The 27,929-nt window shown below is 38.3% G+C and overlaps 1 long non-coding RNA gene across 2 annotated transcripts; it reads left to right on the top strand.

The window, feature by feature from the left end:
- The first annotated feature begins 2,218 nt into the window (after positions 1 to 2,218).
- On the top strand, positions 2,219 to 21,439 carry LOC129523751 (uncharacterized). 2 transcript variants are annotated; one of them, XR_008667353.2, is made up of 3 exons: positions 2,219 to 2,386; positions 4,609 to 4,679; positions 20,382 to 21,439. It is a non-coding gene; the product is annotated as an uncharacterized lncRNA (long non-coding RNA). The 2 variants fall into 2 exon arrangements; XR_008667354.1 differs by lacking the exon at positions 20,382 to 21,439 and adding an exon at positions 15,096 to 15,314.
- The last annotated feature ends 6,490 nt before the right edge of the window (positions 21,440 to 27,929 follow it).

Here is a 27,929-nt window from a genome sequence, read left to right on the forward strand (position 1 = left end):
TGACAGATATAATGAGGCAAAGAAGCTGAAACCAGTTCGAGAATTTTATTCTGTCTTCATCCCTTATCAGTTGCAAAGCCAGGTGTTCCTGAAACCTTTCCCTGTCCTCTGCCAGGAAGTGGGATTTTTCAGCTATATGGAGAGTCACAGGCATCAAAGCTCATGTAGGACACTGGACCATGTTGCTGAGTCCCAAAGGATTTTGCTCAAGACCTATAGCCAAGTCCCTGCTGTCACCACTAGATAATCTAGGAAACAATTTTCTCATCTCTCTTTTTGTTCCACTCAAGGTAGAAATAAAGGCCATGGTGACAGCCATATAGAGCGTTCTTATGCCTCACTTGAAACATGGTTGAATAAGTGTCAGTCTATTCTTTTATATAAATATAAAAGGCAAAATTGTGTGATTTCAAGAAGAAGGGGGGCTTTTATTGGGTGTTTAATGATGCTACACGTTCTCTTTTATTGCAACCGGATAAATCTTTCATAGCGGAGCCCTTGGGATACTCTTCTTGAGATACTCACAATCTGTTTATTGTATCCACTTCCTCCAGGAGGGAAAATTATTATATGGTAGTGTCAGGGAGTCAGGTTGCATGTGGGATGTCTCTTCAAAGTTCTCCCCTAATATAGAGCCAACCAACTTTACCCTCAGTTGCATTTCTCTTTTGCAGTTTAATGCTCATTGTCAATGCACCCACTCAGTGGCCTTCCACTTTCATTCTCTGAAGATTGCTCACTGTTAATACCTCTGCAGGCCAGCTCTATGCAGAACTGTGATAAGGAAGACTTTTTTTGCTCAACTTATTTTATTTTAGATTCAGGGAGTACATGTGCAGGTTCGTTATATGGAAATACTGTGTAATGATGAGGTTTAGGCTTGTAGTGAACCCAGCACCCAAATAGAGAACATTGTACTCAATAGATAATTTTCACCTATTATCCCCTTCCCACCTTTCCCTCTTTTGGAGTCCTTAGTGTCTGTTATTTCCATCTTTATGTTCATATGTACCCATTGTTTTGCTCCCACTTTTAAGTGAGAACATGTGGCATTTGATTTTCTGTTTCTGAGTCATTTTATTTAGGATAATTGCTTCCAGCTACATCCATGTTGCTGCAAAGGACAGGATTTCATTATTTTTATGGCTGCATAGTATTCCATATGTATATGTGCCACATTTTCTTTACCCAATCAACTGTTGATGAACACTTAGGTTTTGATTCTATGTCTTTGTGAATAGTGCTGCAATAAACATATGAGTGTAGGTGTGTTTTTGATAAAATGATTTCTTTTTCTTTGAGTAGATACCTAGCAGTGAAACTGCTCTGAATATTAGATCTGTTTTTAGTTCTTTGAGAAATCTCCATACTGTTTCCCACAGGAGTTGAACTAATTTATCTTCCCACCAACAGTGTATAAGCATTCCCTTCTCTCTGCATCTTCATCATCATCTGTTATTTTCTGACTTTTTAATAGTAGCCATTTTGAGATGGTATCTCACTGTGGTTTTGATTTGCATCTCTCTGGTGATAAGTCATGTGGAGCATTTTTTTTTTAATCTGTCTTTTGGCCAATTCTATGCCTGAGGAAGATATTTGTATACACTGTTCCCTCCCCAGCCACTCTTCACCTTGGAGACTGGACTTCCTCCCTTCCTAACTTGTGACTTCCAAGAAAATGACTTTAAATGTAGATTCTGTGGTTGCATTTTATGTATCAAGTAGTGTTTATGGGATCTAGGGAATAAGAGGCCCTTCTGATGCCTCTGAAATCTGCCTGTAAAGGAAGTGTCTGACCTTGCCTGCCAATAAAGCTTGGCCCTTTTCACACCTCTTCCTGGTGTCAAGCTTGACAAGAAAATTATGAAAATAGAGAACCTCCCACATACATTTTAGAAGTGAATTGGGAAACCCTTAAATCACTGGTCCTCTAAGATACAGGGATTTCTCTCTCTCTGTTTTTAGGTGATAGTCTGCGTTTGGAAGTCTGATCAGGTTGCAATCTGCAAAATCGCAGCCTTTCACATAGCTCCCTCTTCAATATGCATCCAAAGAGACATGAGTATATTATTTCTTCCAAAGTCAGCTACAATTGAAGCTCACTAAATTGACTCCACATCTTCCTCTCTCGGGCAGTGACAGTGGAATAGCAAGTGTTTTTTTTTTTTTTTTTTCTAAAATGCTCATTTTTAACCAACCTCTCCTTTGAAGATTTCTCTATCACTGATGCCGAGGACACGGTCTTTTCTTTATAGAAGACGGCAGAACACCTGCAAATCAGTGTTTGAGTCCAAGGGCTGCCGTCAGTGCCTCAAACACTTATGTAGTAACTGTGTCCTTTTGCCAGCTATGTCATACAGGATTGAAGGCAGAATTTATTGCAAATGTAAGGGCACTAATATCAGAAGGATGTTCTGCATATGTGCATGTGCAGCTGTGTTGATATGCACACAAATACATATGTGTGTGTGCTTGGGGGGGCTAGGCACGAGCACACCCATGCCTGTGTGAAAAGATGCCCAGAAGATTAACTTCACCCCTTGATGGTCCATGCTTGTTATGGCCAAGAAAATCATGATAATATCTCACATCATATAAAAATATATTTCAATGGTCTGCTTCCACCAATCCCCCTACTAACCATTCCACAGTAAACCAGATGATGGGTTTCCTTTTATCTGTTCACTCTACTAAGCTTCGTGTGGAGCCCATCTCACTCTGTTTGCCTTTTCTCTAGCAGAATTATCCTGCACTAGGTTGTGTTGAGAATTATGCAATGATATGGATAGAAATGAATAGATAGAAAATTAAAGGAAAGGCAAGCAAAAGGAAATGTGGAAATTGGGTAATCAGGCCTGTAATCAAGTTGGTTTTAGTCAGTTCATATGGACATAGCATCTCCTCAGCAGGCCCTGTTTCCCAAAGATTACTTGTGTCACATCCTTAAAGAGTGGTTATTGTTTATTCAGTGAGCACTATGTGGCAGGCACTGTGCTAGGACCTATACAGGCATCAGTCCAGTTAATCCTCACACCACTCCTCTGAGACATACCTGTTATTATCCCCTTTTTACTGCTGCAAACACTGAGCTTCAGAGAGGTTAAGTAACTTGTCCAAGGTTTAAATCATTAATAGATGATGGGTGGATACAGGATATGAACCTGACAGCATGAACATGAGCCTGTGCACTTAATTAGTACTTCTCTGAGCCTTTTATTTTTAGCTTTGAAATCCCAAACCATTTTATGGGGTTTAATAACATCACAAAGAGGTAATACAGAGCCAACAATGTGAGACCTATATATAGAGGAAGCTCTGAAGACACATGAATTTTTCTACAGCTGTATAGGCAAAACCTGATGCTCTGAAGTGTGAACCCTTGTTCTCACCCCTTATGTAAACTTCATCCGTGGAATCACAAAATCGGGTTTCCAGAGCTTGGTGTTAATCCCTTGTCCCTCCAAGCACCCAAGATCTAATAATTCTATACATATGAATATTGTCCTGCTGTAAATGATCTTCAGAGGTGAGGGTGCCTAGGAACTAAGGTAGTACATTTTAAATTAAATAAAAACTCCTGAACAGGCACGGTGGCTCACGCCTATAATCCCAGCACTTCGGGAGGCCGAGGCAGGCAGATCAACTGAGGCAAGAGTTTGATACTAGCCTGGCCAACATGGCGAAACCCCTTCTCTACTAAAAATACAAAAATTATCCATATGTGGTGGTGTGCATGTGTCATCACAGCTACTTGGGAGGCTGAGGCAGGAGAATTGCTTGAACCTGGGAGTGAGAGGTTGCAGCGAGCCGAGATCATGCCTCTGCACTCCAGCCTGGGTAACAAAGCAAGACTCCTTCTCAGAAAAACAAAAACAAAAACAAAAAACAAAAAAAACCTCCTTAATCATGCCCAGTTTTTACCAGAATACAATTTCACCACCCCATGCCCCAAAATTTATTCTGAAGTCTGTAAACATTCAATCTTATCCCCTGTTCTTGTAAGAACAGGGAACACCAAAGAATCACTTAGTTGATGTTGCCACCACATGGTCCATTAAATTCCCCTGACACTTGTTGAACTTAAACAAACAACCCAGAGTAGGAGAAAACAACCATTCAGGATGATATCTGATTGATCAGGGTGTGAAAAACTATTCAGTCAGGACTGCATGACTGACTGACAGCAGATCTGCTGTGTGAGCCTGAATCCACAAGTGGAGCCGGTTTACAGGATGATTATAGCTCATATAGACATATGAGCTGCAACCCAAAGAAACAATTAAAAAATCTGTCTGTCTGTAAGTGATACCCAGGCAGGGTCAGAACTGAAAACACAATGTTTGGAGGCCTATGTTTGTTAGAAAATTTCTTCACTTTTTTATATTTTGAGAGATTCTGCTTTGACTATTGGAAACCATTTTCACCTATTCACCTATTTCAATATGGATGTTAAAAAGGGCAATGAGAAAAGCCTCCTTTAGGAATTCAGATTTAGAATATTTGGTAAAAGTTCATCTTGTGTTTCCCAGGCTGGCTTCTTGCTAAATCGTTATTGTATCTCACCCTCCTTCTTTGTTAAAATTCTGCTCTTTGAACCCATCTCTCCAGGTTGAAACCATCTTGGCAAATTATTATCAGCCTGTGTCTTCAGCTAGATGGACCTTTCAAGCCCTCCTAAGGTGAGAAAATGTTATTTTTCCCTTTTATGTGTTGTGGTTCATTGGATAGTATTCATCATCTTGTCACATAATAGGAATGACGTTCACAATGTTGAAATACGCCTTTAAGAAGTGATGACAACAGATATGGGAGCCGAGTCCGAGCTGTAGCCTTCATCAGCCCCTTCAAGCACTCGCCGGCTTGCTTATATGTTCCCAACCAAGAACATTCCCTTTAAAGTGCACCATTTCATTCTGATTTGTCACAAGGGTCAGGTTCACACCAGAAAACTCTTTCCTTTGGAAACGCAAAGGGATCATTGGATTGCATTTGGATACCTTTTACCATATTTTGCACTGACACTTAAAAAGGCATGAAACATTTGCTGAGTATAGTATTCTTTAACACAAACACACACACAAACACCATTTTGGTTGGGGAGGGCAGTGGAACAAATGTTTTTCTTGTTTATTATGAGGACAGCTGTAGTGAAATTGTTGTGATAATATACAGCCAAGGATTTCCTGAAGGTACAAATTGAGGGCACTGTTGAGGGAAATAGCTTAGGATCTTCTCTGAGGGAACCACCTCTCCACCATTAGCTCTATGGTGACTCAGGGAAGGTGCCAGTAGGAGAATCTTGTATTCATTCCATCTTCCTAAGCACAATCCCATTGCCACTTCCCCCTGGAGCTGCATAGTGTCCTTTATGATTTGTACCTTCAAGCTTCACAATGAAACTCATTTTATCCTTTCTCCACAATTATCTATCTATCTATCTATCTATCTATCTATCTATCTATCTATCTATCTATCTATCTACCTACCCACCTATCACCTATCTATCAAATTTTTGACTGTGGGGGAAAGCACACAGGATGATTTTCCTGCTGACTTGTTCCAAGTGGTATTATATTGACCTCGAATCCCCAGGAGAGACCATTCTCTCTGTTGAAAAATAGACATTTCCAGGCAGTTTTGGAAAAAGCTTCTTTACAAATGATTTTGGAATCTTTCTGGGGAAAATGTACCCAAGAATACAAAACTGGAAGGTTTATAAACACTTAGAGGCTAATGATCCAACTAGAGGTGTTTTATTTTTTTAATTTCTAATTTTTTAGTTACTGTCATTACACTATCCCTATCCCATAGGAGGACCCAAAGTTAAAAGAAAGAAAAAAAAAATCAAAGCACTTACAAAAGTTTAGGTGAGGCCATTTTGGCTGTTGTCTAATATGCTTTGGAAAGAATCCTCAACAGACAAAAAATAAGAATTTTCACATGTACAAAAGATAGGATCTGGATCTCACTGTCATGTTCAAAGTGTATCTGTAATGAACATCTGCCTCTCCCATCTGATCATTTCTCCAAAGGGCTCTCAATTAATTTAAAGCCAAAAAAAAAAAACTTTTATAATACTCCTGAAGTTTTAACTTAGGTATATTTAATAATCAACTCATTTATTTGTTTTGTATTTAGTTAGGAACAGTTTTTTTGGTGTACACACCATGAAGCAGCATTGCTCAAAACAATGCATTCTGAATCCTCTACTGAGTTGGTATTTTGACTACTGTGGAGTATTTGAGTACACCTGCCTTAATGATTTTCATGCTAAAATTGTCGTGCCCAAAGTCTAGAAGTAGAACTTTGGGACTTTTCCATTTGTCTGTACATTAAAGTAGACAAAAGCCTGGGCAACATGGCAAAACCCATTCTCTTCAAAGACCGTAAAAATTAGCTGGGCATGGTGGTGCACTCCTGTAGTCTCAGCTACTCAGAAGGCTGAGTTGAGAGAATGGCTTGAGCCCATGATGCAGAGGTTGTAGTGAGCTGAGATCATGCCACTGCACCCTAGCCTGGGCAACAGAGTGAGACCCTGCTTCAAAAAAATTAAATTAAATTAAAAAGTAGATGTAAGGCCGGGCGAGGTGGCTCATGCCTATAATCCCAGCACTTTGGGAGGCAGAGGCGGGCGAATCACCTGAGGTCGGGAGTTCGAGACCAGCCTGACCAACATGGAGAAAACCCCATCTCTACTAAAAATACAAAATTATCTGGGCGTGGTGGCGCATGCCTGTAATCCCAGCTACTAGGGAGGCTGAGGCAGGAGAATCGCTTGAACCCGGGAGGCAGAGGTTGCGGTGAGCTGAGATCGCGCCATTGCACTCCAGCCTGGGCAACAAGAGCAAAACTCCATCTCAAAAAAAAAAAAAAAGTAGATGTAAATTATTTTCTAAGAAGCTTCATTCTGCTCATGAGTAATGCCTTGCCTCCTAGGTAATTCTCTGTATAAAGGTAGAATCAATGTATGTGCCTTTTTCTCAGTCATGTAGGTTTTCCTAGGCTATGGTAATTTAACAACAGAGTGTCAACCTTGCTTCTGGCTTGACTTTCTACTAATGCGTAGTTCCAAATTTAATTGGGAATAGAGAACAATCACACTCCAGATAATTGCCAAAGAGAACAATTTCAAAATCACAGCTGCCTAATATTCAGCAAAAATTGAGGAAAGTAAAGTCTTTGGGGGAATCACTCAAAGAAGTAAATGAAACCCATGTAACCCTCCATACGTTCTAAATATTTCCAGACTTGAATTGCCTTTGAGGTAAGGCCATTAACCCGTCATTAGCCACATGACATTATACCTCTCCCAGATATTGTTAAGGACTCTAATCATTATGGTGTAGAGAATTCCATTTATCATGAGCTTCAGGGGCAATTTCTTCCTCATCTTAGCACATCTTATCTTGGATGCTCACTAATATGTGTCCACTAACATGAAAGAGTGAGTCTTCAGGGTAGGCGTTTTCGATTTTTCTCTTTGTTTTTCTCTTTCTGTCTCTAGTTGAATTTTTATTTATTTATTTATTTATTTTGCTGCAGTTCAAGTAATCTAGAAAACCCTTTTGTGGAAAAGAAGGCTAATAAATAAATCTGCCACTTAAGGCAAAGTTGGGATATTTCCCCAAAGCCTCAGAGGAAGAGCATGACTTACCCTATAATAAGCTGGTAGAAATAAGAGAGTATTTATGTTTGGCTCCTCAAAATGATTAAAAAAGAAAGTTTCTTTGAAAAAAGAGCAGGCAATTATAGAAAAAAATCAAGCTGTGATAAATACAGATGCAAATATAGCTAATGTAAGAAAATAATGCAAAAGAAAATGAGATGAAAAATGTACATTAGTTTTGATGTTCATTATAAACTACTGAAATAATCTGTAAATTCATACGTGTACTGTGGAGGATGCACTTCAGATACTCTCCCAGAAGCAGAGTTAAAAATGCGGAGGTAAAAGAGATGAGAAAAAATATGAAAGACAGATTTGAGAGCAGACATAAATAATTTTCCAAAGCCAGAAACCAGAGTAATAATGAACGAAGCAATAGTAAAGGATATAATAGAAGAAGGAAAGTTTCTGGAAGGAAAATCACAACTTGAAATGACTTACCTGGATCCAGGCAAAATTAATTAAAAGGACCTACATTTAAATTAACAGTCATATTTTTCAAAACTTAAATTCAAGAACAAAGAGGGATAATATAATTACAAATCAGAAAGAAACAACAATCAGAGTGTCCCAATTTCACTTTTTCAACACTAATTGAAAAAAAAAACAAAACTGTGAAAGCGACAGAATTCACAATTGCAAAAATGTGAAACCAGCCCAAATGCTCACCAATCAACAAGTGGATAAAGAAAATGTGGTATATATAGGCCGGGTGTGGTGGCTCACGCCTGTAATCCCAGCACTTTGAGAGGCCGAGGTGGGTGGATCACCTGAGGTCAGGAGTTCGAGACCAGCCTCAAAATGGAGAAACCCCTTCTCTACTAAAAATACAAAATAAGCTGGGCGTGGTGGTGCATGCCTGTGATCCCAGCTACTCGGGAGGGTGAGGCAGGAGAATTGCTTGAACCTGGGAGGTGGAGGTTGCGGTGAGCTGAGATCGTGCCATTGCACTCCAGCCTAGGCAGTAAGAGCGAAACTCTGTCTCAAAAAAAAAAAAAAAAGAAAGAGAAAAAAGGAAAAGTGGTGTATATATACAATGGAATACTACTCAGCCATAAAAAGGAATGAATTAATGGCATTTGCAGTCACCTGGATGAGACTGGAGACTATTATTCTAAGTGAAGTTACTCAGGAATGGAAAACCAAACATCGTATGTTCTCATTCTTTTAGTGAGATCTAAGCTATGAGGATGCAAAGGCATAAGAATAACACAATGGACTTCGGTGATTCCAAGGGAAAGTGTGGGAAGGGGGTGAGGAAAAAAAGACGACAAATAGGGTGCAGTGTATACTGCTCGGGTGATGGGTGCACCAAAGTCTCACAAATCACCACTAAAGAACTTACTCATGTAACCAAACACCACCTGTTCTCCAATAACCTATGGAAATATATATTTTTTTAAAGAGTGAAAGCTATAGAATGTTTTAAAAAGCTTGAGAAACAACAGTTCCACATAAAATCTGGATATTACGCCTGTCCCAAGACTTTCAGTCAGGCAAGGATTTAAAGCATATATCACTGTGAGTCCTTTCTAAAAAGAGTGGATCTTGGTCATTGTTTTTTGTTTTTATGAGACCCAGCTCGCTCTGTCGCCCAGGATGGAGTGCAGTGGTGCGATCCCTGCTCACTGCAACCTCCGCCTCCCGGTGTTTGTTACTACCTCAAGAATTAAAGAAATTTTTTAACTAATTCAATAAATATTTATTGAGTTAAAAACAAAGAAGTAAAGAAATATAGGTCTCAGGATAGGATAAATTTAATATACTCAGACTACTATACAGTTTATTCAAGATTTTCCCACTCCCAATAATTATAAAAGCCACTAATAGAGGAATAATTGTATAAATATCAGAAAACAGAAAACAAAGACAGCACTTTTATCAAGAAGCTTAAACAACTTACCACCTTTCCATATCCCATCACCCTCAGTCTCATGGAAAGACAATTTGGTTAAAGAAACCAAAAACAGCATGTGGTCCTTACAGACAACCATAATATAGAAAGGAATTTTTTGTTTATTTTGTTTTGTTTTGTTTTTAGGTACATAAATTCAAATTTTTAAATATAACTACTGTGGTAGATTGAAGATGCCCACAAATTCTTTGCCATTTCTCTCCCACCAAGAGGTGGAGTCTATTTCCCCAGTCCTTCTCCAACTGGGCTCAAGTTGTGACTTGTTATGACTTGCTATTTTTTTTTTTTTTTTTTTTGAGACAGGGTCTCACTTTGTTCCCCAGACTTGAGTGCAGTGGTGCCATCTTGGCTCACTGTAGCCTTGACCTCCGGGGTTCAAGCGATCCACATGCCTCAGCCCCCCAAGTAGCTGGGACTACAGGCATACACCACCATACCTGGCTAATTTTTTTGTATTTTTTGTAGAGAGAGGGTTTCACTGTGTTGGCCAGGCTGGTCTCAAACTCTTGGCCTCAAGTGATCCACCTGCTTCAGCCTCCCAAAGTGTTGGGATTACAGGCATGAGCCACCACACCTGGCCAATTTATGACTTGCTTTTGACTGAAAAAAGGCAGCAGATGTTGGTCAAAGGATACAAAATTTCAGTTAGATACTAGGAATAAGTTCAAGAGCTCTATTATATAATACTGTGACTATGGTTAATAACAATATATCCTATTCTCGAACATTGCTAAGAGCAGATATTAGATGTTCTCACCACACACAAAAAAAGAAAAGTATGTAAGGTAATGCATATCTTTTTTTATATATATATATTTTTTTTAAGTTCTAGGGTACATGTGCGCAACGTGCAAATTTGTTACATACGTATACATGTGCCATGTTGGTGTGCTGCACCCATTAACTCGTCATTTACATTAGGTATATCTCCTAATGCTATCCCTCCCCCATCCCCTCACCCCACAACAGGCCCCGGTGTGTGATGTTCCCCTTCCTGTGTCCAAGTGTTCTCATTGTTCAATTCCCACCTATGAGTGAGAACATGAAGTGTTTGGTTTTTTGTCCCTGCGATAGTTTACTGAGAATGATGGTTTCCAGCTTCATCCATGTCCCTACAAAGGATATGAACTCATCATTTTTTATGGCTGCATAGTATTCCATGGTGTATATGTGCCACATTTTCTTAATCCAGTCTATCATTGATGGACATTTGGGTTGGTTCCAAGTCTTTGCTATTGTGAATAGTGCTGCAATAAACATACGTGTGCATGTGTCTTTATAGCAGCATGATTTATAATCCTTTGGGTATATACCCAGTGATTGGATGGCTGGGTCAAATGGTATTTCTACTTCTAGATCCTTGAGGAATCACCACACTGTCTTCCACAATGGTTGAACCAGTTTACAGTGCCACTAATGGTGTAAAAGTGTTCCTATTTCTCCACATCTTGTCCAGCACCTGTTGTTTCCTGACTTTTTAATGATCACCATTCTCACTGGTGTGGGATGGTATCTCATTGTGGTTTTGATTTGCATTTCTCTAACAGTCAGTGATGATGAGCATTTTTTCATGTGTCTGTTAGCTGCATAAATGTCTTCTTTTGAGAAGTGTCTGTTCACATCCTTCGCCCACTTTTTGATGGGGTTGTTTGTTTTTTTCTTGTAAATTTGTTTGAGTTCTTTGTAGATTCTGGATATTAGCCCTTTGTCAGATGAGTAGATTGTAAAAATTTTCTCCCATTCTGTAGGTTGCCTGTTCACTCTGTTGGTGGTTTCTTTTGCTGTGCAGAAGCTGTTTAGTTTAATTAGATCCCCTTTGTCAATTTTGGCTTTTGTTGCCATTGCTTTTGGTGTTTTAGACATGAAGTCCTTGCCCATGCCTATTGCCTAGGTTTTCTTCTAGGGTTTTTATGGTTTTAGGTCTAACATTTAAGTCTTTAAGCCATCTTGAATTAATTTTTGTATAAGGTATAAGGAAGGGATCCAGTTTCAGCTTTCTACATATGGCTAGCCGGTTTTCCCAGCACCATTTATTAAATAGGGAATCCTTTCCCCATTGCTTGTTTTTCTCAGGTTTGTCAAAGATCAGATGGTTGTAGATGTGTGGTATTATTTCTGAGGGCTCTGTTCTGTTCCATTGGTCTATATCTCTGTTTTGGTACCAGTACCATGCTGTTTTGGTTACTATAGCCTTGTAGTATAGTTTGAAGTCAGGTAGCGTGATGCCTCCAGCTTTGTTCTTTTGGCTTAGGATTGACTTGGTGATGCGGGCTCTTTTTTGGTCCCATATGAATTTTAAAGTACTGTTTTCCAATTCTGTGAAGAAAGTCATTGGTAGCTTGATGGGGATGGCATTAAATCTATAAATTACCTTGGGCAGTATGGCCATTTTCATGATATTGATTCTTCCTATCCCTGAGCATGGAATGTTCTTCCATTTGTGTCCTCTTTTATTTTGCTGAGCAGTGGTTTGTAGTTCTCCTTGAAGAGGTCCTTCACATCCCTTGTAAGTTAGATTCCTAGGTATTTTATTCTCTTTGAAGCAATTGTGAATGGGAGTTCACTCATAATTACACTCTGTCTGTTATTGGTGTATAAGAATGCTTGTGATTTTTGCACATTTATTTTGATCCTGAGACTTTGCTGAAGTTGCTTATCAGCTTAAGGAGATTTTGGGCTGAGAAGACGGGGTTTTCTAAATATGCCATCATGTCATCTGCAAACAGGGACAATTTCACTTCCTCTTTTCCTAATTGAATACACTTTATTTCTTTCCCCTGCCTGATTGCCCTGGCCAGAACTTCCAACACTATGTTGAATAGGAGTGGTGAGAGAGGGCATCCCTGTCTTGTGCCCATTTTCAAAGGGAATGCTTCCAGTTTTTGTCCATTCAGTATGATACTGGCTGTGGGTTTGTCATAGATAGCTCTTATTATTTTGAGATGCATCCCATCAATACCTAATTTATTGAGATTTTTTAGCATGAAGGGCTGTTGAATTTTGTCAAAGGCCTTTTCTGCATCTATTGAGATAATCATGTGGTTTTTGTCTTTGGTTCTGTTTATATGCTGGATTACGTTTATTGATTTGTGTATGTTGAACCAGCCTTGCATCCCAGGGATGAAGCCCACTTCATCATGGTGGATAAGCTTTTTGATGTGCTGCTGGATTCTGTTTTCCAGTATTTTATTGAGGATTTTTGCATCGATGTTCATCATGGATATTGGTCTAAAATTCTCTTTTTTGGTTGTGTCTCTGCCAGGCTTTGGTATCAGGATGATGCTGGCCTCACAAAATGAGTTAGGGAGGATTCCCTCTTTTTCTATTGATTGGAATAGTTTCAGAAGGAATGGTACCACCTCCTCCTTGTACCTCTGGTAGAATTTGGCTGTGAATCCGTCTGGTCCTGGACTTTTTTGGTTGGTAGGCTATTGATTTTTGCCTCAATTTCAGAGCCTGTTATTGGTCTATTCAGGGATTCAAGTTCTTCCTGGTTTAGTCCTGGGAGGGTGTATATGTCGAGGAATTTATCCATTTCTTGTAGATTTTCTAGTTTATTTACATAGAGGTGTTTATAGTATTCTCTGATGGTAATTTGTATTTCTGTGGGATCGGTGGTGATATCCCCTTTGTTATTTTTTATTGCGTCTATTTGATTCTTCTCTCTTTTCTTCTTTATTAGTCTTGCTAGCAGTCTATCAATTTTGTTGATCTTTTCAAAAAACCAGCTCTTGGATTCATTGATTTTTTGAAGGGTTTTTTTGTGTCTCTATCTCCTCCATTTCTGCTCTCATCTTAGTTATTCCTTGCCTTCTGCTAACTTTTAAATGTGTTTGCTCTTGCTTCTCTAGTTCTTTCAATTGTGATGTTAGGGTGTCAATTTTAGATCTTTCCTGCTTTCTCTTATGGGCATTTAGTGCTATAAATTTCCCTCTACACACTGCTTTAAATGTGTGCCAGAGGTTCTGGTATGTCGTGTCTTTGTTCTCGTTGGTTTCAAAGACATCTTTGTTTCTGCCTTCATTTCATTATGTACCCAGTAAGTCATTCAGGAGCAGGTTGTTCAGTTTCCATGTAGTTGAGCAGTTTTGAGTGAGTTTCTTAATCTTGAGTTCTAATTTGATTTCACTGTGGTCTGAGAGACAGTTTGTTGTTATTTCTGTTCTTTTACATTTGCTGAGGAATGCTTTACTTCCAATTATGTGGCCAATTTTGGAATAAGTGTGATGTGGTGCTGAGAAGAATGTATATTCTGTTGATTTGGGGTGGAGAGTTCTGTAGATGTCTATTAGGTCCGCTTGGTGCAGAGCTGAATTCAATTCCTGGATATCCTTGTTAACTTTCTGTCTCGTTGATCTGTCTAATATTGACAGTGGGGTGTTAAAGTCTCCTGTTATTATTGTGTGGGAGTCTAAGTCTCTTTCTAGGTCTCTAAGGACTTGCTTTATGAATCTGGGTGCTCTTGTATTGGGTGCCTATATATTTAGGATAGTTAGTTCTTCTTGTTGAATTGATCCCTTTACCATTATGTAATGGCCTTCTTTGTCTCTTTTGATCTCTGTTGGTTTAAAGTCTATTTTATCAGAGACTAGGATTGCAACCCCTGCGTTTGTTTGTTTTCCATTTGCTTGGTAGATCTTCCTCCAACCCTTTATTTTGAGCCTATGTGTGTCTCTGCACGTGAGATGGGTCTCCTGAATACAGCACACTGATGGGTCTTGACTCTTTATGCAATTTGCCAGTCTGTGTCTTTTAATTGGAGAGGTAATGCATGTCTTAATTAGCTTGATTTAACTATTCCACAATGTACAGATGGCCCTCTGTATCCACTGGTTCTATATCTGCAGATTCAACCAAGCACTGATCAAAAATATTTGGAAATAATAATAAATAACAATACAATAATACAAATAATACAAATAAAAGACAATACAGTAAGTATAACTATTTACATAGCATTTACATTATATCAGGTATTATAAGTAATTTAGAAATGATTTAAAGTATATGGGAGGATGTGCATAAGTTACAAGCAGATACTTTGCCTTTTGTTTGTTTTTACTTTTGAGACAAGAGTCTCTCTGTATTGTCCAAGCTGGAGTGCAGTGGTACCATCATAGCTTACTGCAGCCTCAACCTCCTAGGCTCAAGTAATCCTTCTACTTCAGCCTCCCAAGTAGCTGGGACTAGAGGCACTCGCCAACACACCCAGCTAATATTTGTATTTTTTGTAGAGATGGAGTTTAGCCATGTTGCTCAGGCTAGTCTTGAACTCCTGGGCTCAAGCAATCCACCCACCTCAGCCTCCCAAAGTTCTGGGATTACCTGCTCGAGCCACTGCCACTGTGCCTGGCCTACTGTGTCATTTTATATCATGGACGTAAGCATCCATGGATTTTGATATCCAATGGAGGGAGATTCTGGAAGCAATCCCCCTTGAATGAATAACTGTATACATATTTCAAGACAACATGTCATATATGATATATACAATTTCTATTTATTCATTAAAAGATAAATTTAAACGCAGCAGTAGCATGTCTGTTCTGGGTCTTGGACTGAAGAAGCACCATGCTCTAAGGAAGGCCAGGTTATGTTGCTGGAGACAGAGGTCACTTGTAGAGGCCTCAGAAGAGGACATACCACATGGGGAGAGAGGCCATAATGAAGAGAATTGAGGTGCTCCAGCCAACAGCACATAAGAGAAAAGCTGCCTTGAAACTTCCAGCGCAGCCCAGCTGGCAGCTGTGTGCACCTCTACGAGTGACCCCAGACAACACATGTGAATCAAAGAACTGTACGGCTCAGTTCAGCCAACCCACAGAACCATGAGAAAGAATAAGTCATGTTGTTTTAAACCACTAAGTTTTGGAGTGTTATATTTGAAAGCAATAGATAATGAAAACACATACCTTTATTTTTTCATTTTTTTCAAGGGCGAGTCTTGCTCTGTTGCCCAGGCTGAAGTGCAGTGATATAATCCTGCCTCACTGCAACCTCAGCCTCTCGGGTTCAAGCGATTCTCCTGCCTCAGCCTCCTGAGTAGCTGGGATTACAGACGTGCACCACCACGCCCACCTAATTTTTGTATTTTTAGTAGAGATGGGGTTTCACCATGTTGACCAGGCTGGTCTCAAACTCCTGACCTCAGGTGATCCACCTGCCTCGGCCTTCCAAAGTGCTGGGATTACAGATGTGAGCCACCATGCCTGGCCTCTTTCTTTTACATTAGATGTCATGCTGTGTTTTATATACTCATAGTTGATCCTCACAACGATTCTTTGAAGTAATCTCGATTTTTCAAGTTTCACAGTAGAGGCAATGTTAAAAGTTTCCATAGACTTGCCCAGAGTCATGCATAGTAGACGGGAGACAGAGGGGATGCTCCAATCCAGGTCTGTCAGATGCCTCCCACTCTGAATCCTCAGGTAAATAGCCTCTTCCTTCTCAATGCCCAACAATATGAGGAATAGAAAAAATAGATACATTGCTGCATAGCCACATGATAAAATATTATTGTAGTTATTTTTTAAAAGTTCCAAAACAAGAACAGATAACGAAAAATCTGATAAATTTTATTGCAAAAGACAGGATAAAGATACACATTTCTGGATACGTGTTATATGTATGTAAGGAAATGCAACAAAACTGACAGTCATTATTCCTGGTGGTAGCATTTTATGGTTGATTTTTAAATAATTTTATTTAAAACATCCACATTTTACATAATTTTCATGCATTATTTTTCAACCACAAAAAAATTAAAAAGGCATTATTTTAGTGGTTGCAGAGGCTAAAAGTGAATTAGATGAACAGTAATAATTATTTTATTTGATTGATATACACAATCAAATATATACACAATCAATTTATTTGATTGGTAACACAAGCAGATAAGCAACTCTTGCATTCTATAAAAATCTAACCAGAAAGATTGAAACTATAAACAATCAATGGAATAAAACATCCCATTCCCCCAGTATTTGAGCATATTTTTGTTCTTCAGAACAACAATGTAACATAAATGTACTAAACATTATTATTTACTTGGAGGCTGGAAAGATTTCTATTTACTCTTTAAGGATTCTCAATATATTTTAAAGCAACAGCTCTGAAATTATTTATATATGTAGTATCAGTTATAGTGAACACTTCCCCTCCACAGAGATCTGTAAAGTAAGAAGTGACATATTAATATTTCCAAATGGTTGCCAATTTATCCCTGTTGAAGAAAAAGATAAAATAGGAAGCAATGAGCTGCCTCACCATCTGAAGTTGAATCTGGGAGCTCAAGAAGCCAGCAAGAAAGGGCCTTCCCACATTAACAGTTTCACCGGCATTATCAGCCACATAAAGAGATAACTTGCATACATCAGTAGCTATGAGTGCAAAGTTCATCAGCTGCTTCCATACTTCTCTGTGGGTCAAGCCTGAAAAAGTGATTGAGGCTGTAGGTCACATCTCCTGAAGCCAAACCTATTTATGAACACATTTCTAGGTTCTCAGGGGAGAATGAAGTTTAGCAAAGTTACACTCAAGCTAATGAGACCACATATTAGGAAGTGCCTGAAAGAGTCATATTCATAGATGGAAAATAGAATGGTAGTTACCGGAGTGGGGAGAGGGAGTAATGGAGAGTTCTTGTTTAATGAGTACAGAGTTTCTACTTGGGAAGATGAGAAAGCTCTGGAAATAAATGGTGGTGATGATTGCACTACAGTGTGGATGTACTTAATGCCACTGCACTGTACACTCAAAAGTGGTTAAAATGGTAGTTTTATGCTATGTATCATGTATTTTGCCACAATAAAAAAAATATATATAGACAGAACTTCACATTGCTTTATCCTATCCTACCACAACTACTTTTACTTTTCCACAGTTACCTTTTTAGTATTCATGATAAATTTTTCTTCTAATAACTTACTCAGTATTTTTAATTTTTAAAAATCCAGATTTTTAGGAGTGTTTCCAAATAAAAAGCACCACCTAGCAGCAACACCCTCAGACTTTACACATAAGCTCCCTGAGGCCTCGTGAAGTTTCTATGAATTGTGCTTGTCCGATGCAACCTGTGGCATGACAGTCAGTGCCATACAAACAATATTTTCTACAGTGCCAATAATCTTTTTAACATTTCTAGATAATCAGAAAGCAACCTAATTATTACCATATTCTCAATTTATGATAATGGCGGTCCCTGTCTCAATTAAATTACATAGTTAGCATCTAAAGTTGTAGTTACATTTCTGAAGTAAGCAAATTTCAAGGGTGACTGAAAATTATGATTCTTTTTGCGTTTTTCTCATAGTCCATTCTTATTCAGTTGGTTTGCTAGGAAATCTCCTCTGTGGATCCTGCTTCTCCCGTAGGTTTCAGCAACACAGTGGCTTGAAGCTGACCTCCTCCTCCACCCCTCACCTTGATATTTCTCACCTCCTTATCTTTGTCATGTTGTGAACTCCACCTGGAGTTTTGCCTATGCCTTTCCCCAGGCCTGCAACCACCATTAAACACAGTGAACATGAACTTCCACATAGCACTGAAACTCCCTTCAAACATCACACCACCCTGGAAATCTTTCTTGATCCTCCCCACTCCACCTCCCCAAGACACATAAATAGACATGCACTTCAAGCTGAATGAGAGGACTTCCCTCTGGAGTCCTAAGAGTTTTCTCTTTTATTTATTACATGGCATTACATTTATCTGTGTCTTGTGTTCATCTCCCCCCAACCTCCCTCTCACTAACCTGTAAGCTCTTGAAGAACAGAAACTGCCTCATTTACTTCTGTGTCCTCTACAATAAAATCAGGGGTTGGGGACTGATTGACCAAATAAGAAAAATGAGTGAGTGAATGAGTGACTAGCATGAACCCCATGAAATTAGTCTGTGCAGATAGTAGTGCAAAAAATGACATGGTCCTTCCCTTAGTACATTAATAAACCACTTGTCAATCATCTAATACAGATCCTTTACATTTCTTGTTGTTCCTTCCGCCAATAACTAAAAGTCTTGGAATGTTCAGCCACAGTTGTATAATTTGAATCTATTGCTATGACATTTAATTTCAGAATCTACTTTGTTAACTCTAAACTGAGTTAGTTTTAATACACAATTTCCAGCTAAATGTTGTCTAATAACGAAGTTCATCAGAGACATCTTTCAAAGGTACAAAGAGTTAACTATGTAATTTTCTTAATAAGACTGAAAAGGCACTGCATCATTTTTTCTAACTATGGCATGCTCTGTGACACCATGTAATTTTGGGGTATCTATACTTTGCTTGGAAAAGAAAAAACAATACCTAGTTTCTTTTTAAAACTATTTTTGCTGCCAGGAAAAAAAATCATTTGCTCTGTCACAATTATGGTAATAAATCTTACAGTGAAGACATTTAATGATGGCTACAAAGCTTCCTTTATTTTACCTTACAGAGAAAAGCTTTAAACTTACTAAGCAAGTAAAGAATGGGTGCACTTTAGTTTTACAAATGCCTGCTTAAGAAGTATGTCATTAAAAAGAAATACTCTCTAGCCCTGAGTTTGCATGGCTTAGGATAAGACTTCTTTATAAAAGTTCGGTCACATTCAGAATTAGACAATTTAGACTTTCTGTTTTGGGCTACTGAAGTCATTGAAATAAGTTAAATTAACCCAGTTTGTTTCAGGTTTATTTGTGACTTGAGATTCCATACTTTTAAAATTTAATTTATTTTGAATAAGAATTCAAATAGATGCTGAGTATAAAATTCAAAAGGTATCAAGGAGAATGTGATGAAAATTTCCCTCTGCCTTGGTCTCCTGCCCTGCATAACAACTTCCCTGATGTGGCTACCTTTACTAGTTTCTTTTACAACATTTCAGAGGAATTATATGTAAAACAAATACAGACATGATATTTTCTTAATATCTCTTTGAGATCATTCCATACCAATAAATACTGAATTTGTTTTAATAGCTGCATAGTATACCATCAGATAGATGAAACTAAATTTATAATCATTTATATACTGATAAACAAATGTTATTACAAATGACATTTCAATGGATATTATTGGAACATATGTGTTTCCACATATAAGAAATCATATATGTAGCTTAAGTTCATAGAACAGGAATTGCTAGGTCAAAGGGTATGTGCCTATTTATCTTAGATATTACAAACCATTCTCTACAGAGTTTGTACCAATTTATACGACCCCCAATGTAAGTGTGCTTGAAACTTCATATTCTCACCACAGAGTATATTATCAAAATTGATCTTTGCCAAAATGAAAGGTTTAGAAATGTTCTCAGGTATTACAAAGTATGGAGGAGCTCTTATTTTTTTTTCAAGACAGCCATTTGAAAAGTTTTATTAAATGTGAAAATGTTCTTATTTAGAACATTTGAGCTAAATTTGATGACTAAGATCATTGAAATGGTTTACTACTCATCAAAAAAAAGAATTTTCAAATTTTATATGTAGAGAATTCATCTACAAGGGATCTGAAGTATAAGCCAGAGAAGAGGAAAGGAGAATTTGAGGCCTTTCTCCCTTCCCTTTCTTTTTCAGCCAAATCCTCCTTCCCCTGGATTGTCTTTACTTATTGCAGTCTCATCTTTTCCCAGTTTAATAAGAGACTATTCTATTTAAGTTTTCTTTTTCTTAGTATGGTTATCCAAAGTGTAGTAAGTGGATAAAACCTAAAGTCTTTGGAATTTACAGCAAGTTCAGCTAATAAGAAATAGGACATTTCTGTTTTTCTTTTAACCAGTTTGCCAGATCATCCTTTATATCTTTCTCTTCTTCCTTAGGAAAGAAACCTATTCCCTGGATCTGAGGAGCTGACTTAAATGCTCACTTTTCTGAAGAACAGCACCAATTCATGTCTTTTATTATATGTTAGTCACTGTCATTGTGGTTAAGTACAATGTAGCACAGATGGAGCATTTTTTAAAGACACACAAAAACACACACACAAACACACACGTCAGTGGTTTTTCTTTGATGAATATGGCAAGCTGTTCATTTTTTCACAGCTGTAAAGAAGGCAGCCAATTGTGATAAGTAAAATGCAGGTATCCATGTCAGCTTCTCACTTGAGAGAGTAAAACTAAGTTAAAGCTAAAACTTCACTGAATTCCTATACCTGGCCATATATTTATATTTGAGCAACAATTTAAAAATAATTTATGTTTCACCATTCTGAAAAGTAAAGTAGAATATTGGGCACAATGAGAGATCCAACTGAGAGGGTATTGCAAAGTGATATTTAAATATTATATTTGGCCATGAACAAACTCTAAATTAAGGTTTACATTTGAACCAAAAACCGAAAGTTATTTAAAAGCAAAAAAAAAAAAAATTTCAGTGGGTTTCTAGCATAAGTACTCTTAATTAAAACAAATGCAGTAACAAAATCTTTAGGAAAAAGTATAAGGAAGTCAATTAATTCCACATAGCCTGAAGTATCAGTCACAATGCTAGAATTTTAGTTTTAGTTTTGATTTTGATCAAAAAATAATGTGTGCTAAGTGCTAAGCATATTCTGATGAAGGTTTCTATTAGGTTAGCTCTATTAGATATACATATGTTCTGAATACAAGAAAAGAGGCAAGGAATTTGGGGGAAACTGTTAGGCCAGAGGTGAGAGCAAAAGGAAAATTCCAGTTGTAAAGTAAACAAAACTTATAAGACAGAAAAACGGCAGGAATGGCAATGCAAAGCACACCAAAGCACTATCCAAAAATGTATTGGCCATGTTTCTGGAAAGGAAAGTTGAAGAAACGAAAGTGCTGAAAAGGAAAAAGGGCAAAAGGACACGTTGATAATGTGGGTTGAAACATCAGGATCCATAAATAGGGACTATTCCAAGAAGAAAATAACTTTATTTTCTTTAATAATGCTAACAGTGCATGAAGAAGAGCCTGTACTTTGAAACTCTTTTTAATTGGGGAATAACCTTGCAATGGGGAAACGTTGCTCTAAAGCAATGGTTCTTAAAGTATGGTTCCAGTCCAGCATGACTGACATCACTTTAATTTGTCAGAAATGCAAAATATTGGTCCCACTCAGACCTAGAAATCAGACAGGTGGGTGAGACCCATAAATCTGCATTATGAGCCTAAGAAATTCTGATGCAGGCTCTGGGACCCTCTCGCTGTTCCGTAGAGGGGAGCTGTTGTCTCAGAGCTTCAGAAAGCACTCATCAGAATGAGAATGCCTCTGATAAGCACTCTCAGCTTCTTGCAAAATCTATCCCTATGACCCAGTGGCTTAACATTGGCTTTCTATCTGGAGCAGGAGGAAACAGACAGAGGAACCCTTCTCATTCTATAGCATACCTCGAAATAAATCAGCTCATAAATCAGTTTCGTTTTCTCACTGTCCCAGAAATCTGTTCTGCTTTTTATTGATTATTCTAATAGGGATGAAAAGGCTTTCTTTCTCAGTATTTGAAAATGATATTAACTATGTCTATTTTCTCCTGATTATAACAATGTGAAGCAAAGACCACAATGAACACAAATTCCACTTGGAAATCTTGAAAGATAAGTATCTTCCGGACAGCAAAGCATTTTGTAAGTTTATGTACCCTGCTTATATGCCACAGACACCATCACGGTTTTTCTATTGCTAAGCCAGGTAATTATTGCAATAATAGTTAATATTTATTGAGCATTTGCTGGGCTAAGCATTGTGTTGAGAAAACTCTTATTTAGCCATCACAATAGGTCTATGAGGTAGGCACTCTTACAATTCTCATTTTGCATAAGGTGAAACTGTAACTTAAGGAGGGTAAGTAACTTGCCTGAATTACCCATTTAATAAGGAAGTGGTAGACAGGGTTCCTAGCTACTTCTGATGGCAGATCTCATGTCATTAACTACCACAATCAATACTTGTTTGTGCCTTTTATCTTTATTAGACAGTTTGCCAGGGTTCTGTCTTTACTCTTGTTAGCTTTCACCACCCATCTTGTTCTGGGGTTTTGTTTCCAACCAACACCAACAAAGAAGTGAAACACAATCTAAATAACCTTTTCTCCCCATCCATTCCTCTTCTTACCCAGAAATAAAGTATGTAGAGTGTATAGTTTTAAGGGTTTCACTGCCATCACAGTGGGAGGATTAAATACCTACAACTAACAAATATGGGAAAGGTAGTATCCTTCTTTCTTTGAAAAAAAAAAAGATCTTATAATTGTGTTTTATCATCCCTGAATTTATTACCAGATTTCAAAATGAGTCTCAGGGAATTTCTCTGGACTTTGTACATTTTGAGAGAAGATAGAGTGAAGTGAGGAAAACAGGGCTGGAGAAATACATAGGTATTTTCATAACATGGCCTATTACGGCATCATCCTTACCAGCCTTAGGCTTAACATCATCCTCAATGCCTTCCTCCCTCTCACCCTACTCATCCAATTGCACCCTCTAAATAACTCTGTATTTAGTCACTTCTTCCCATTTCCATGGCTATTGTGTTAAGTATCACCTGAGGAGGTTTCTGGATTATAACCTGAAGGCAACAGAGGTATAACAAGGTGTTTTAGGTAGTGAGGTGTCATAATCAGATATGCATTTTATATGCAGAGAACAGATTGGAAGGAAGTAAGACCAGAGACAAGGAGATGAATGAGGTAGAAATGCATCAAATAAGAAGCACAAGAGCACTGAACGAGGCAAACGAAGGACACTTACATATTGGGTTCCATTCCTTTAGGAAAAGAAAAGGTTTATTGCTACGAAATTAGGCATTCTTTTAACACGCATTCAATAAATACTTCCTGTCCACTTACCATGTGGGATATATGATACTGGGCTATGGCGATATAACAGTAAAGAAAACAGAATGCAAAAACACTTCTAAGTGGTCAATGCTTTTTTGCTAGCAGCCATGACACCCTTACATGAATGAATGCTCTGAGAGACTATTCTACCAAAGGAACGAGGAAAAAAGAGTATTCCTGTGTAGGTCACTGATTTGAGGATGAAGACATAGCACCAAGAAGGTAGAAGTTAATGAAGACAAACTTCCCCTATCTCACAGTCTTAACTAGGTCTTCCCCCACATAGAAAGGAAATAATTGGTCATTGGTTACCATTAAATAGAGACATATATTCAAATTTTTTAGGTGTGCTGTCATCCAGCATAGAGTGAGATCAAAAGTGAATAGGATCTAGTTCAGTTCAGTCTGAATTTGGAAAAAAAGAAAAAAAAGAGCAAAAGACCCTTAGCTCCAGTGAACTGCAAGTAGAAGCCCCAGTGAGAGCTGGTTACCTCCAGGAGGGTCATAAGGTTGTGATGCTTGGGGATGGACAGGCATCAAAAGGATAGCCAAGAATGACAGTGGATGAAGAATTGGGAAGGAAAACAACCACAGCGAACGGGGCTATGAGTGCAGCGCTGGGCTGGCAGGCAACAAACCTAAATTTGATTCTCTCCTCTCCACAAGCTGTAGGGTCCTGGACACATGAGGCAACTCCTCTGATCCTCTTTTCTCATCTTTAAAATGGACATAATAATACCTGCCCTACTTACCTCACAGTGAGGATAAAATGAGATACTAATAAAATGCTATAAAATATAAAACTCTTACTAGTTTTATATTCATCTCATACTGTAAAGTAAGATATACTTTAAATTCATTTTTGAAGGGGAAAAATACAGATGTATGGATGGAAAGTAAATGAAGAGATAGAAACAAGGAAATTATTATGATCTACTACCATGTAAGCTCCTAAAAACAAGGAGCACATTTTAGTCAGTTTTGTATCCCAAGAATCTGGCATATCATGTATTATTAAATGTTGGTTGAATTAGCATACCAAAAAATGAAGTGTTACTAATTTTCCTAGGGATGACTCTGGAAAAAGTGTCTGTGGCCTTCCATACCTTTCTATGGATGTAAATATGGAGTCATAGAGTCATTGACCAATTACATAGTAGTTTAAACCTGATTTAGAGGAATGAAATACTACCTATTTGACTGATGGGGACACTAAAAGCCCAGACTCCACCGCTATGCAATATATCCATGTAACACAACTGCACTGCACTTGTGCCCCTAGATCCCTAAAAATAAAAAAATTTAAAAAAAATCCAGCCAAACTTGGTGACGCATCCCTACAGTCCCAGCTACTCGGGAGGCTGAAGTAGGATTGCATGAGGCCAGGAGTTCAAGGCCAGCTTGTACAGTATAGCAAGACCCCATCTCTCTCTCTCTCTCTCTCTCTCTCTCTTTAACTAAAAAGTAAACTTTAATTTCGAAAATGCAAACTTGGGGAAGACAGAAAGATCACAAACAAGGCTGTCACTTCACACTTGGAAGGTTGCAGAGCAGCCAGGCAGAGGCACTCCTCACTTCCCAGATGGGGTGGGGGCCGGGCAGAGATGCTCCTCACTTCCCAGACAGTGGGGGGGCCGTTTTTTGTTGTTGTTGTTGTTGTTGTTTTCTTTGAGACAGAGTCTCTCTCTGTCACCCAGGCTGGAGTGTAGTGGTGTGATCTCGGCTCACTGCATCCTCCACCCCCTGTGATCAAGAGATTCTCATGCCTTAGCCTCCCAAGTAGCTGGGACTGCAGGCACGCACCACCATCCCCGGCTAATTTTTGTATTTTTAGTAGAGATGGGATTTTGCCATGTTGGCCAGGCTGATCAGCAAGAACCCATCTCTAAAAAGAGATTGAAAAAAAATTTAAAAACTGGTCCAGACTATGCCTCAGTCTTAATTAGTGGATTGCCTTATTTCTTGCTACTCAAAGTGTACTTTCTGCAACAATATCAGTCTATCCCCATTGCTGGCCTGTGACAATATAAGTACAGAAATTGAGAATAAGCATTTAGATATTTTTATAGCAATTTGACAGTATAATTTTACATCTATTAAATTTTTTTAAAAAATGGCTTGATTTTTCTGTCTTCTTAATTGTACTATTAATTAATTTTATTGTATTTTTCAAAAGAATTGGTGTATGACAGATTGGGTTGGGGGGAGCTGAACAGTCCTTCATCACAGGCCGTTTGAGAAGCACCAGCCTGGTTTATTACCCTTAGTGCTGTCACTAGTTTCTTCTCTCAAAAATTACCAATGTGATACTTGAGATGTCATACCTGTGCAAGCCCTTAGACTTTTTATGAGTCCTGCAAACTAAAATTGATTTAAGAGCAGATAAGCAGATCCTGGGTTAGGTAATTACCAGATTGCTTAATCCAGTGAGAATAAGGACCTGGTGTCTCATGATATCACGGAACAAGGTCCAAAATAGCCAAGATTTTACCCCAACTCCTCTACCTACTAAGGCATAACCTTGGGTGAGCAACTCTTTGAGATAATTTTCCTGTTACTAAAATGGGGATCATTATTTCTATATTAAAGGAATTTGAAGTATTCTATATTACAGGAATAAATGGCTCTGCAGAGGTTGCTTAGCATAGAACCTGGCATTTAGAGGGAATTCACTAATTCTGGGTATTACTGCAGTTGTTTGTTTTGGCAGATCCTCTGGGGCAGGAGTAAGCCTCAGGAGAAATCTGAGAACGGGCTAGGATCCATGGACTCTGATGGCAGAAAGTGGCGCAGATCCTGGTAGACTATTTCGTCTCAGATGGCTCTGACCATAACCTGCATCAGTGCTTCCTGGCCTTAACTGCATGCACATCACTTGGGCGTCTTATTAAACTGCAGACTTTAGTAGATCCTGGGGCCTGGGATTCTACATTCTAATAATCTTCCAAGTGAGGTGGATACTGCAGGTCCACAGACCGTTCTTTCAGCAACAAGGCTATAGAAAAAGGTTCTGACTTTAGCAGGTAAGAACCATCTAGAGGGAATGCTGAGTAGATTGCTGGACCCCATCCCCAGAGTTTTCAGTTTAATAGGTCTTGGGTGTGGTCTGAAAATGTGGATTTCCAACAAGTTCTATCAGCATCAGGTGATGCTGTTTGTACTAGCACGAGAACCACACTTGAAGAAGCATTCCCTTAGACTATGAAACAGAAATCTTGGTTTTTTCACTGATCTTAAGCAAATAATACAACTTGTCTCAGTTTCCTTGTCTATAAAATGAGGACAAACTGAACGCTCTGTAAGATCCTTTTTAGTTCTAAAATCTATCCATTCTTATTTGCAGTTATTTCAAAATAAACTAATATGCATTGGTAATTATGAAATCCATGTAAATACATTTTTAAACAAATAGTGTTTCCTCTATTCAAAAATGACGAATAATGACACAGCTATACCTAGGAAAGAATACTCATCTGCAACCTTCTTTGCCCTACTGGGGTGTGGTAAGTTTAGCTTGACAGAATCATTTCTCTTTTAATGCAACCATTGTTTTTAGAGCCTGGAAATCTTAAGACTTCTGCCTGTTTTCTTTATGAGAAGCCCGAGAGAGAGAGAGAGAGAGAGAGAGCTTTCCATTTTTGACTTGTTATATTCCAGGCTGGTCTTTATGTTGTCATTTAGGGACCAGACACTATACTGTGCACTTGATGTTGATTATCTTACTTAGCTCTCACAACAAATTCACGAAGGAATTGTTCATCTCGTTTTTCTACTTAGAAAACTAATGCTTGAAGATTTTAAGCAAGTTACCCAAGTTTCCGCAGGTGGTAGTGATGGAGCTAAAATTAACGCTCAGCCCAAGGATGACAGAGCCAACACTCTTAACCACTGTGCTGTAATCATGTAGAGTAGAAAAAAAAAATGGGCAGAAGGGGAGGCTGTTTGGTACTTTCAGGGTCAACATTTAAACTGCAGATAATCCTGCTTTCCCAGCTCTCTCAATCCCTAATGATGAAAGATAGTGACAGTAAAAAGTTCTGTTGAGTCTGAAAGGTGCCAAACAAAAAAGAGAATGTACTCTGTGATTCCATATCAATGTGAAGTTCAAGAATATTAAAAACTGATCTAATGTGACAGAAGTTACTAGAGTGACTCGCTCTGGAGGAGTGAACAGGGGCAGGAGGGACCTTTCCCAGGCAATGAAAATATTGATGTGGATAGTAGTCAAAAGGGTGTATCCATATGCAAAAACTCATTGAGCTATGCATGTAAAATTTGGTCATTTACTCTATATTAATTCTACTGCAATAAAAAGGCATCTGGGAGCAAATATACATATATACATACATATGCCTATCTTCTCCAACATATATCCAACCATGTATTCATAAGTCCTCACTTAGTTTCTAAAGGTTAGTGAGAATTTACCACCCCATTTCACAGACAGATTAAGTAAGGCAGAGAGAGAAATCTATAGCATGTTACTGGTTTTCTAGTTCTCAGTGTTCTTCAGAACTTTATACTAATCGCAGAAACAATAAAAGCTTTTTTGCCTTAGGCCAGACACATT

The sequence above is a fragment of the Gorilla gorilla genome, chromosome 6 (assembly GCF_029281585.2).
Source record: "Gorilla gorilla gorilla isolate KB3781 chromosome 6, NHGRI_mGorGor1-v2.1_pri, whole genome shotgun sequence".
Taxonomy (NCBI): Eukaryota; Metazoa; Chordata; class Mammalia; order Primates; family Hominidae; genus Gorilla; species Gorilla gorilla.